General features: G+C 39.4%; 1 protein-coding gene and 1 pseudogene across 8 annotated transcripts in view; one reads left to right on the forward strand and one right to left on the reverse strand.

Annotated features, from left to right (window-relative positions):
* ARHGEF4 (Rho guanine nucleotide exchange factor 4) overlaps nucleotides 1-13237 on the forward strand; it is a 210985-nt gene that overhangs the window by 94594 nt on the left and 103154 nt on the right. The window lies entirely within an intron of this gene.
* LOC108592157 (small nuclear ribonucleoprotein G pseudogene) lies at nucleotides 4169-4363 on the reverse strand (annotated as a pseudogene).

Here is a 13237-nt window from a genome sequence, read left to right on the forward strand (position 1 = left end):
AATTTTTGTGTGGTGTGTGATAGAGGTCCAATTTTAACATTTTCCATGCAGGTATGTAGTTATCTAAACACCATGTGTTGAAGAGACTATTCTTTCCCTAACTGAATGGCCTTGGCATCCTTGTCAAAAATCAAATTACTGGCTAAGCATGATGGCTCATGTCTGTAATCCCAGCATTTTGGAAGGCTGAAGCAGGTGGATCACTTGAGGCTAGGAGTTCAACACCAGCCTGGCCAACATGGTGAAACCTTGTCTCTACTAAAAATAAAAAAATTATCCAGGCATGGTGATGTGCACCTACCTGTACTCCCAGCTACTGCGGAGGTTGAGACAGAAGAATCTCTTGAACCTGGGAGGTGGAGGTTGCAGTGAGCCAAGATTGCACCACTACACTCCAGCATGGGCAACAGAGTGAGACCCTGTTTCAAAAAAAAAAAAAAAATCAAATTACCTTAGATGTATGGGTATATTTTTGGGCTCTCAATTCTATCCTGTTAGTTTGTATGTCTGTCTTTATGTCAGTACCACATTGTTTTGATTATCATAGTTTTATAATAAGTTTTGAAATTGGAATACATGAGTCTTCTTTGTTCTTTTTCAAAATTGTTTTGGCTATTTGCTGGGCCTTGCAATTTCATATGAATCTTACAATTCAATTTTCATTCCTGCAAAAAAGAAAAAAAGAAAGGCCCTTGGGATTTCTATAGGATTACATTGAATCTGTAGATCACTTTGGAGAGTAGTGCCATATTAATAACACTAAGTCTTCAAATCCATGAACACTGGGTATCTTTCCATTTTTGAGGGGGTATTCTTGATTTGTTTTCAGCAGTGTTTTGCCATTTTCACTGTAAAAGTCTTGCACATCCTTGGTTAAAATTTTTCCTAAGTATTTTAGTCTTTTTGATGACATCATAAATGGAAACTTTTAAAAATTTCATTTTGGGATTATCCATTACTAGAGTATAAAAATACAATTGATTTTTGTTTATTGATCCTGTGTCCTGCAACATTGCTGAATTCATTTACTAGCTGTAAGGATATTTTTGTAGATTCTTTAGAAATTTATATGCATAAGATTGCATCATTTGTAAAAATAGATTATTTTACTTCTTCCTTTCCAGTTTAGATGCCTTTGATTTCTCTTTTTCCCCCTACTTGCTCCGGGTAGAACTTACCTAACAATGTTGAGCAGAAGTTGTGAAATGGGGCATCCTTGTCTTCTTGATTTTAGCATTAAAGCTTTCAGTCTTTCATCATCGAGTATGATGTTAGCTTGTATTTCTAGTGTTTTTATCATGAAAGGATGCTGGATTTTTCAAGTGCATGATCGATTTTGATGACGGTTTTTCTGCACCAACTGAAATAGCCATGTGTGTTTTCTTTGTCCTATTAATGTGGTATATTACATTGAATAGGTGATGATCTGCAATTTTCTTTTCTTGTGATGTTTTTGCCTGGCTTTGGTATCAGGGTGATTCTGGTCTTATAGAATAGAATGAGTTAAGAAGTGCTCTCTCCTCTTCTATTTTTTGGAAGCGTTTGAGAAGGATTCTTCCCTAAATGTCTTGTAGAGTTCACCAGTGAAGCTTTCTGGTCCTAGGCTTTTCTTTGTTGTGGGGTTTCTGATTACTGATTCAACTTTTTTCTTTTTTTTTTTAGCATCAGATTGATGAAAAAACAATTCTTTACTTGATCTGTTCAGAGTTTATATTTCTTCTTCGTCTTCTTCTTTTTTTATTTGGTGAGACAGTCTTGTTCTGTCACCCAGGCTAGAGTGCAGCAACATGATCTTGACTCACTGTAACCTCCGCCGCCTGGGTTCAAGCGATTCTCTTGCCTCAGCCTCCTGAGTAGCTGGGATTACAGGTGTGCACCACCACACCTGGCTAATTTTTGTATTTTTTGGTAGAGACAGGGTTTCACTATATTGGCCAGGCTGGTCTCGAACTCCTGACTTCAAGTGATCCACCCACTTTGGCCTCGCAAAATGTGTGGGATTACAGGTATGAGCCACTGTGCCTGGCCAGAATTTATATTTCTTCTTGAGTCATTTTCATATTAATAGCTTGTGTTTTTCTTAAGAATTTCTCCATTTTATCTACATTATCTAATCTGTTGATATACAATTGTTCATACCGTTTTCTTTTTCTTTTTTATTTATTTATTTTTTTATTGCATTTTAGGTTTTGGGGTACATGTGCTGTTCATACTGTTTTCTTATAATCTTTTAAAATTTCTGTAACATCAGTAGTAATACCCCCACTCTCATTTCTAATTTTAGTAATTTGCATTTTCTCTCTTTTTTTTAAATCAGTATAGCTAAGTGTTTAACAATTTTGTTGGTCTTCATAGAATATATTTTTGGTTGTCTTGATTTTCTCTATTGTTTTTCTTATTTTATTCCATTTTTAAATTTTTATCTATTTATTTATTTATATAGCTAGAGATGAGTTATGAGAGCGGTATTTGGTATTTTTGGTAGAGACAAGGTTTTACAATGTTGCCCAGGCTGGTCTCCACCTCCTGAGCTCAAGTGCTCCACCCACCTCAGCCTCCCAAAGTGCTGGGATTACAGGCATGAGCACCCGGACTCTATATTTAATGTATCTCTACTTTCATCTTTATTATTTTCTTCCATCTATTAGCTTTGGAGTTAGTTTCTGCTTCTTTTTCTTGTTACTGAAGGTGTATTTAGGCTATTGATTTGAGAAATTCTTTTTTAATGTAGGCTTTTACAACTAGAAAGTTCCCTCTCAGGATAGCCTTCGCTGCATCCGTAAGTTTTGATAGGTTGTATTTTGGTTTTCATTCATCTCACAGTATTTTCAAATTTTGTGATTTCTTCTTTTCTTTTTTGTGAAACCTTGTGATTTCTTCTTTGACTCACTGCCTATTTAATATTATATTAATTTCCACATATTTGTGATTTTTCCAGTTCTGCTGTTGATGTCTAGTTTCAGCACATTGCAGTCAGAAAAGACACTTTGTATGAATTCAGTCTTTAAAAATTTACTGGCTAGGTGCGGTGGCTCACATCTGTAATCCCAGCACTTTGGAGGCTTGGCAGGCTGATCGCCTGAGGTCAGGAGTTCGAGACCAGCCTGACCAACCTGGTGAAACCCCGTCTCTATTAAAAATACAAAATTAGCTGGGCATGGTGGTGCTATAATCTCAGCTACCCAGGAGGCTGAGGCAGAAGAATCACTTGAACCCAGGAGGTGGAGGTTGCAGGGAGCCAAGATTGCACCATTGCACTCCATCCTGGGCAACAAGAGCAAAACTCCACGTCAAAAAAAAAAATTACTGAAACTTCTTTTCTGGCCTCACTTACGGTCTCTTCTGGAGAATGTTCCATGTGTACTTGAGAAGAATGTGTATTCTGCTGCTGTTAGGTTGAGTGTTCTGTATATGTCTGTTAGTTTTAATTGGTTTATAGTATTGTTCAAGACTTCTATTTCCTCATTGACCTTATGTACATTTATTATTGAAAGGATGTTGAAGTCTCCAACTACTATTGCACAACTGTCTATTTCTCACATGATTTCTGTCCATTTTTGTTACTCAGTTGGTAGGTATATATATGTTTGTAATTGTTATATCATCTTGATGAACTGACTTTTTAATAAATCTGTAATGTCTTTCTTTGTCTTTATAACAGTTTTCAACTTAAAGTTTATTTTGTCTGGTGCTGGTATAGATACTCCAGCTCTCTTTTGTTATAGATACCTGGTATAGAAACTCCAGCTCTCTTTTTGCATGGGATAATTTTTCCATTCATTTTTGAAGTACAGTTTTCCCAGATATAGAATTCTTGGTGGACATTTTTTTTCTTTCCCTGTTTTTTATGCCTCTGGCCTCTGGCCTCCATGGTTTCTGAGAAGAAATCAGCTGTTAATCTTATTGGAAACCCTCGTACATGGTGAGGTGCTGATTTCAAGATTCACTTTCTGTCTTTGGTTTTCAGTTATTTGATTCCAATGTGTCTCAGTGTCAGTCTTTATGTTTATCTACCACTGAGTTCACTGATCCTTTTTTTTTTTTACTCTTACAAAAGTTTATTTAACAAAAAGTCTAATATGAAAATGTACATGACCTAATTTTTACATCATAGTAAAACAGGGCCTATGGAGAGAGGACATGAATTTCTCCACTGAACAGCCATTATTTATACTCGTTCCAAGCCTTCTAACATGATGATACTATTTCCTCATATTACCACCATTTCAATATTGTTCTGTTGTCCGCTAGTTGCCATCTCCACACATTCATCTATCACAAGATTCATAAAGGGATCAAATCCCTGCAATATTCCTTGGATATGTCTGCCACCATTTAATTTCAAAGGTAACATCTTGTCCATAAATTTTTTTCAACTCAGGAGGGTGAGCTTTGCTCATGATGGTTACTCCGTGGGCACACCACTGATTTTCTTAGATGTGTAGATTCATGTACTTTATCAAATTTAGGAATTTTCAGCACTTGTTTCTTCAAAAAGTCTTTCTGATTTTTTCTTTTTTTTTTTTTTGAGACGGAGTTTTGCTCTTGTTACCCAGGCTGGAGTGCAATGGCGCAATCTCGGCTCACTACAACCTCCACCTCCTGGGTTCAGGCAATTCTGCTGCCTCAGCCTCCTGAGTAACTGGGATTACAGGCACGCACCACCATGCCCAGCTAATATTTTGTATTTTTAGTAGAGACGGGGTTTCACCATGTTGACCAGGATGGTCTTGATCTCTTGACCTCGTGATCCACCAGCTTCAGCCTCCCAAAGTGCTGGGATTACAGGCTTGAGCCACCGTGCCCAGCCGATTTTTTCTTTCTTTTTCTTTTGAGATTCCATTATGGGTATATTGGTGTGCTTGATGGTGCCCTAGGTTCTGTTAATTTTCTTCATGCTTCTCTTAGGTTCTGTTAATTTTCTTCATGCTTCTTTCCCTCATATTGGAAAATATCCATTGGCCATCTTCACATCCACTGATTCTTTTTTCTGCCTACTCAGAATGCTGTTATATTGAATTTTAGGTATTGTACTTTTCAACTCCAGAACTTTTATCTGTTTTTTTTTTTAAGTGTTTTCTCTTTATTGGTATCACATTTGATGAGAAATCATTCTTCTGGTTCCTTTAGTTGTTTTTGTTTCTTAGCTCTTTAAGTGTATTTAAAACACAGTTGATTAGAGTCTTTGTCTAGTAAGATCCTGTGCTTTCTCAGGGACAGTTTTTGTTCATTTCTTTTCTTTCCGTGAGTGGGCCATACTTTCTTGTTTCCTAGGATCATAACTTTTTGTTGAAAACTGGGCACCTTGAATATTATAATGTGGCAACCAAGTGGCTGCATGCATGTTGCTGACAGTATTCCGTGGCCTGGATGTACCACAACTTGTTTAATCATGCACCTATTGGAAGACATCTGGGTTGTTTCCAGGTTTGGGCTATTATAAACAATATGTTAATTAACATAATAACATATGTTTTCATTTCTCTGGGGTAAATGCCCAAGAGTACAATTGTTGGGTCATGTGATAGTTGTCTATTTAGTTTTATAAGAATCTGCCACATTATTTTCCAGAGGGCTGTACCATTGTACATACCAACCAGTACTCTGTGCATGATCCAGTTTCTCAGCATTCTTATCAGCATTTGTTTTTTTTTTGGAATTTTAAAATTTTTAATATGATAGCAATAGTGGTGTAGTGATACATCATTTTGGAAATGGTTGCGTTCTAAGGGGCAATAATGTAGAAAATATTTTCATGTGCATATTTGTCATTGGTACAGCAGTTTAGGTGAAATTTAGGTGAAATGTATTTTCCATTCCTTTATCTATTTTCTTTTTCTTTTTTTAATTGCATTTTAGGTTTTGGGGTACATGTGCAGAACATGCAAGACATTTGCATAGGTACACACATGGCAGAGTGTTTTGCTGCCTTCCTCCCCTTCACCCATATTTGGCATTTCTCCCCAGGCTATCCCTCCCCAGCTCTCCCCACCCTGCTGTCCCTCCCCTACTCCCCCCAATAGACCCCAGTGTTTGGTACTCCCCTCCCTGTGTCCATGTGTTCTCATTTTTCATCACCCACCTAATGAGTGAGAATATGCGGTATTTCATTTTCTGTTCTTGTGTCAGTTTGCTGAGAATGATGTTCTCCAGATTCATCCACGTCCCTACAATTACACAAACTCATCATTTCTGATTGCTGCATAATATTCCATGGTGTATATGTGCCACATTTTCCTAATCCAGTCCATCATTGATGGGCATTTCGGTTGGTTCCAGGTCTTTGCTATTGTAAACAGTGCTGCAATGAACTTTCGTGTGCATGTGTCCTTATAGTGGAATGATTTATAGTCCTTTGGATATATACCCAGTAATGGGATTGCTGGGTCAATTGGAATTTCTATTTCTAAGGCCTTGAGGAATCGCCACAGTGTCTTCCACATTGGTTGAACTAGTTTACACTCCCACCAACAGTGTAAAAGTGTTCCTATTTCTCCACATCCTCTCCAGCATCTGTTGTCTCCAGATTTTTTAATGATCGCCATTCTAACTGGCGTGAGATGGTATCTCAATGTGGTTTTGATTTGCATCGCTCTAATGACCAGTGATGATAAGCATTTTTTCATATGTTTGTTGGCCTCATGTATGTCTTCTTTTGTAAAGTGTCTGTTCATATCCTTTGCCCAATTTTGAATGGGCTTGTTTGTTTTTTTCCTGTAAATCTGTTTAAGTTCTTTGTAAATTCTGGATATCAGCCCTTTGTGAGATGGGTAGACTGCAAAATTTTTTCCCCATTCTGTTGGTTGACAATTCACTCTAGTGACTGTTTCTTTTGCCATGCAGAAGCTGTGGAGTTTCATTAGGTCCCATTTGTCTATTTTTGCTTTTGTTGCCAATGCTTTTGGTGTTTTGGTCATCAAGACCTTGCCTACTCCTATGTCCTGAATGGTTTTGCCTAAATTTTCTTCTAGGGTTTTAATGGTGCCAGATCTTATGTTTAAGTCTTTAATCCATCTGGAGTTAATTTTAGTGTAAGGTGTCCAGAAGGGGTCCAGTGTCTGCTTTCTGCAGATAGCTAGCCAGTTTTCCCAACACCATTTATTAAACAGGGAATCCTTTCCCCGTTGCTTGTTTTTGTCAGGTTTGTCAAAGATCAGATGGTTGTAGATACGTTGTGTTGCCTCCGATGCCTCTGTTTTGTTCCATTGGTCTATATCTCTGTTTTGGTACTAGTGCCATGCTGTTTTGATTACTGTAGCCTTGTAGTATAGTTTGAAATCCAGTAGTGTGATGCCCTCCACTGTGTTCTTTTTGCTTAGAATTGACTTGGCTATGCAGGCGATAGCATTGATTCTGTAAATTACTTTGGGCAGTATAGCCATTTTCACGATATTAATTCTTCCTAACCATGAACATGGAATGTTTCTCCATCTGTTTGTGTCCTCTCTGATTTCGTTGAGCAGTGGTTTGTAGTTTTCCTTGAAGAGGTCCTTTACATTCCCTGTGAGTTGTATTCCTAGGTATTTTATTCTTTTTGTAGCAATTGTGAATGGCAGTTCGTTCTTGATTTGGCTTTCTTTAAGTCTGTTATTGGTGTATAGGAATGCTTGTGATTTTTGCACATTGATGTTATATCCTGAGACTTTGCTGAAGTTGCTTATCAGTTTCAGGAGTTTTTGGGCTGAGGCGATGGGGTCTTCTAGGTATACTATCATGTCATCTGCAAATAGAGACAACTTGGCTTCCACCTTTCCTATTTGAATACCCTTTATTTCTTTTCCTTGCCTGATTGCTCTGGCTAGAACTTCCAGTACTATATTGAATAGGAGTAGTGAAAGAGGGCATCCTTGTCTAGTGCCAGATTTCAAAGGGAATGCTTCCAGTTTTTGCCCATTCAGTATGATATTGGCTGTTGGATTGTCATAAATAGCTTTTATTACTTTGAGATACGTTCCATCGATACCGAGTTTATTGAGGGTTTTTAGCATAAAGGGCTGTTGAATTTTGTCAAATACCATCTCTGCGTCAATTGAGATAATCATGTGGTATTTTTTTTTAGTTCTGTTTATGTGGTGAATTACATTTATACACTTGCGTATGTTGAACCAGCCTTGCATCCCCGGGATGAATCCTACTTGATCATGATGGACAAGTTTTTTGATGTGCTGTTGCAGTTGGCTTGCCAGTATTTTATTGAAGATTTTTGCATCTATGTTCATCATGGATATTGGCCTGAAGTTTTCTTTTCTTGTTGAGTCTCTGCCGGGTTTTGGTAACAGGATGATGTTGGTCTCATAAAATGATTTGGGAAGTATTCCCTCTTTCTGGATTATTTGGAATAGTTTCAGAAGGAATGGTACCAGCTCCTCTTTGTGTGTCTGGTAGAATTCGGCTGTGAACCCATCTGGACCTGGACTTTTTTTGTGTGGTAGGCTCTTAATTGCTGCCTCGACTTCAGACCTTGTTATTGGTCTATTCATAGTTTCAGCTTCCTCCTGGTTTAGGCTTGGGAGGACCCAGGAGTCCAGGAATTTATCCATTTCTTCCAGGTTTGCTAGTTTATGTGCATAGAGTTGTTTGTAATATTCTCTGATGATGGTTTGAATTTCTGTGGAATCTGTGGTGATTTCCCCATTATCGTTTTTTATTGCATCTATTTAGTTGTTCTCTCTTTTCTTATCAGTCTGGCTAGTGGTCTGTCTATTTTGTTGATCTTTTCAAAAAACCAGCTCTTGGTTTTGTTGATTTTTAGAAGGGTTTTTCGTGTCTCTATCTCCTTCAGTTCTGCTCTGATCTTAGTTATTTCTTGTCTTCTGCTAGGTTTTGAGTTTTTTTGATCTTGTTCCTCCAGCTCTTTCAATTTTGACGATAGGGTGTCAATTTTGGATCTCTCCATTCTCCTCATATGGGCACTTACTGCTATATATTCTCCTCTAGAGACTGCTTTAAATGTGTCCCAGAGATTCTGGTATGTTGTGTCTTCATTCTCATTGGTTTCAAAGAACTTCTTTATTTCTGCCTTCATTTCATTGTTTATCCAGTCAACATTCAAGAGCCAGTTGTTCAGTTTCCATGAAGCTGTGCAGTTCTGGGTTAGTTTTTGAATTCTGAGTTCTAACTTGATTGCACTATGGTCTGAGAGACTGTTTGTTATGATTTCCATTGTTTTGCATTTGCTGAGGAGTGCTTTACTTCCAATTATGTGGTCAATTTTAGAGTAGGTGTGATGTGGCGCTGAGAAGAATGTATATGCTGTGGATTTGGGGTGGAGAGTTCTGTAAATGTCTATCAGGTTTGCTTGTTCCAGGTCTGAGTTCAAGCCCTGGATATCGTTGTTGATTTTCCGTCTGGTTGATCTGTCTAATATTGACAGTGGAGTGTTAAAGTCTCCCACTATTATTGTGTGGGAGTCTAAGTCTCTTTGTAAGTCATTAAGAACTTGCATCATGCATCTGGGTGCTCCTGTATTGGGTCCATATATATCTAGGATCATTAGCTCTTCTTGTTGTATCGATCCTTTTACCATTATGTATTGACCTTCTTTGTCTCTTTTGATCTTTGTTGCTTTAAAGTCTATTTTATCAGAGATGAGAATTGCAACTCCTGCTTTTTTTTGCTCTCCATTTGCTTGGTAAATCTTCCTCCATCCCTTTATTTTGAGCCTTTGTGTATCCTTGCATGTGAGATGGGTTTCCTGGATACAGCACACTGATGGGTTTTGGTTTTTTATCCACTTTGCCAGTCTGTGTCTTTTGATTGGTGCATTTAGCCCATTTACATTTAGGGTTAATATTGTTATGTGTGAATTTGATACTGCCATTTTGATGCTAGTTGGCTGTTTTGCCTGTTAGTTGATGAAGATTCTTCATTTTGTTGATGCTCTTTAGCATTTAGTGTGTTTTTGGAATGGCTGGTACTGGTTGTTCCTTTCTGTGTGTAGTGCCTCTTTCAGGAGCTCTTGTAAAGCAGGCCTGGTGGTGACAAAGTCTCTGAGTACTTGCTTGTTTGCAAAGGATTTTATTTTTTCTTCACTTATGAAGCTCAGTTTGGCTGGATATGTAATTCTGAGTTGAAAGTTCTTTTCTTTAAGGATGTTGAATATTGGCCCCCAGTCTCTTCTGGCTTGTAGAGTTTCTCCCAAGAGATCTGCTGTGAGTCTGATGGGCTTCCCTTTGTGAGTGACCCGACCTTTCTCTCTGGCTGCCCTTAGTATTTTCTTTTTCATTTCAACCCTGGTGAATCTGACGATTATGTGCCTTGGGGTTGCTCTTTTTGCAGAGTATCTTTGTGGTGTTCTCTCTATTTCCTGGATTTGAGTGTTGGCCTGCCTTGTTAAGTGGGGGAAATTTTCCTGGATAATATCTTGAAGAGTATTTTCCAGCTTGAATTCCTTCTCTTCGTCCCCTTCTGGTACACCTATCAAACGTAGGTTAGGTCTCTTCACATAGTCCCACATTTCTTGGAGTCTTTGTTCATTCCTTTTTGCGTTTTTTTTCTCTAATCTTTGTTTCTCGTTTTATTTCGTTGAGTTGATCTTCGACTTCTGATATTCTTTCTTCTGCTTGGTCAATTCAGCTGTTGAAACTTGTGCATGCTTCGTGAAGTTCTCGTGTTGTGTTTTTCAGCTCCTTCAATTCATTCATATTCCTCTCTACGTTATCCATTCTTGTTATCATTTCTTTGAATCCTTTTTCAAATCTTTTTTCAAGGTTCTTAGTTTCTTTGCATTGATTTAGAACATGTTCTTTTAGCTCACAGAAGTTTCATATTACCCACCTCCTGAAGTCTGATTCTGTCATTTTGTCATAGTCATTCTCTGTCCAGCTTTGTTCCCTTGCTGGTGAGGAGTTTTGGTCCTTTGTAGGAGGTGGGGTGTTCTGGTTTCAGGTGTTTTCCTCCTTTTTGCACTGGTTTCTTCCCATCTTTGTGGATTTATCCACCTGTCGTCTGAGTAGTTGCTGACTTTTCGATTGAGTCTCTGAGGGGATGCCCAGATTGTTGATGATGAGATATTTCTGTTACTTGGTTTTCCTTCTACCAGTCTAGCCCCTCCACTGTATGACTGCTTAGGTCCACTCCAGGCCCTGCTTGTCTAGGATACACCTGTAGCAGCTGCAGAACAGTGAGGGATGCTATCAGTTTCTTCTTCTGCTATCTTTGTCCCAGCCTAATGTCAGTCTGATCAGTCCTTTTTGAGGTGACTCTGGATATACAGGGGTCAGGGAGCTGCTTGAGGAGACGGTCTGTACTTTATAGAAGCTCAAATGCTGAGCTGTGAGTTCCGTTGCTCATTCAGGGCTGTTAGGCTGCTACGTTTATGTCTGCTGCAGCAGACTTGTTAAAACCCTTTTTTTCCTCAGAAGCTCTGTCTCAGGGAGTTGGGGCTTTCTTTATGAGTGTCCGTTGCACTATCCTGCCCAGCTAGGAGGCAGTCTAGTCACTATTTGCTCGCCGCGGCCCTGCCCTGCTGATGTGGGGTCTGCCCTGTTGCTGTGGGCTCTGCCCTGCTGTGGAGTCTCTCTGTTATGGCAGGTTGCCTTGGCAATGGCGGACGCCCCTCCCCATCGAGCTGCACCATCCTGGGTTCAGATGTGCCCTCAGTGAAACTCTCCACCTGGAGTGTTTCAAATTGCCGTTTTGTTTGTCCCTGTGGGGGTGAAACTCACCGAGCCTGCTCGCCTGGCTCCCTGCCTCAGAGTGCCTTTCTTTTTTTTTTTTTTTTAAGTTGAACGGATGGCTCTCTCCCACGTGTTTCGGTCACCTGCTGTTAGGGCACCGGGATCTGTGTGATTTCCCATGCACTGAGCCACTGCGCTGGTTCAAACGCCACTTCCCAGGAATCTCCTGGTCTGGCTCACCATCCAAGTCCCGTTTAATCAGATGAATATGCTAATCTGCCCTCCCAAATCTCAGATTGCCAGTTTAGCAGGGCACCCGGACCAGTGTGTTTTGAGTGGAGTGTTGCAGAGTGCCGCTGTGCTGCGGCACCGGCAGAAGCTGCCGCAACAGCCAAAATGGCTGTGCTTGCGTCCTGTGTCACTCCTACACCTGGGAATTTCCCCGTTCTGTGGGCAACAAAGTTCTGTCTGGAAATGCAGCTTTGACTCACCCTCTTCGCGTTCACTGAGAGATGCGATCCTGAGTTGGTCTTACCGCACCATCTTGAATCTGAAGACCCCTTTATTTATTTTCTAACTGGATAGCCTTTTCCTTTTCTCCCCACAAACAATTGAGAGATAAGGCAAGGCATTTTTTAGTTAATAAATTTATTTATTATTATTATTATACTTTAAGTTCTGGGGCACATGTGCAGAACGTGCAGGTTTGTTACATATGTATACACGTGCCATTGTGGTTTGCTGCCTCCATTACCCCTTCATGTACCTTAGGTATTTCTCCTAATGTTATTCCTCCCCAATCCACCCACCTTCTGCTATCCCTCCCATTGCCCTCTACCCTGCGACAGGCACAGGTGTGTGATGTTCCCCTCCCTGTGTCCATGTGTTCCCATTGATCAACACCCACTTATGGGTGTGAACATATGGTGTTTGGTTTTCCTTTCTTGTATCAGTTTGCTGAGAATGATGGTTTCCAGCTTTATCCATGTCCATGCAAAGGACATGAACTCATTCTTTTCTATGGCTGCATAGTGTTGCATGGTGTATGTGTGCCACCTTTTCTTTATCCAGTCTATCCTTGATGGGCATTTGGGTTGGTTCCAAGTCTTTGCTATTGTGAACAGTGCCACAGTAAACATATGTGTGCATGTGTCTTTCTAATAGAACGATTTTTAACCTTTGGATAGGATATAAATCATTCTATTATAAAGACATGACCCGGTAATGGGATTGCTGGGTCAAATGGTATTTCTAGTTCTAGATCCCTGAGGAATCATTACACTGTCTTGCACAACGGTTGAATTAATTTACACTCCCACCAAAAATGTAAAAGCATTCCTATTTCTCCACATCCTCGCCAGTATGTTGTCTCTTGATTTTTTAATGATCGCCATTCTAACTGGCCTGAGATGGTGTCTCAGTGTGGTTTGATTTGCATTTCTCTAATGACCAGTGATGATGAGCTTTTTTCATGTTTGTTGGCTGCATAAATGTCTCCTTTTGAGAAGTGTTCATATCCTTCACCCACTTTTTGATGGGATTGTTTTTTCTTGTAAACTTGTTTAAGTTCTTTGTAGATTCTGGATATTAGCCCTTTGTTAGATGGATATATTGCAAAA

Source organism: Callithrix jacchus, chromosome 6 (assembly GCF_049354715.1).
Source record: "Callithrix jacchus isolate 240 chromosome 6, calJac240_pri, whole genome shotgun sequence".
In the NCBI taxonomy this organism is placed as follows: Eukaryota; Metazoa; Chordata; class Mammalia; order Primates; family Cebidae; genus Callithrix; species Callithrix jacchus.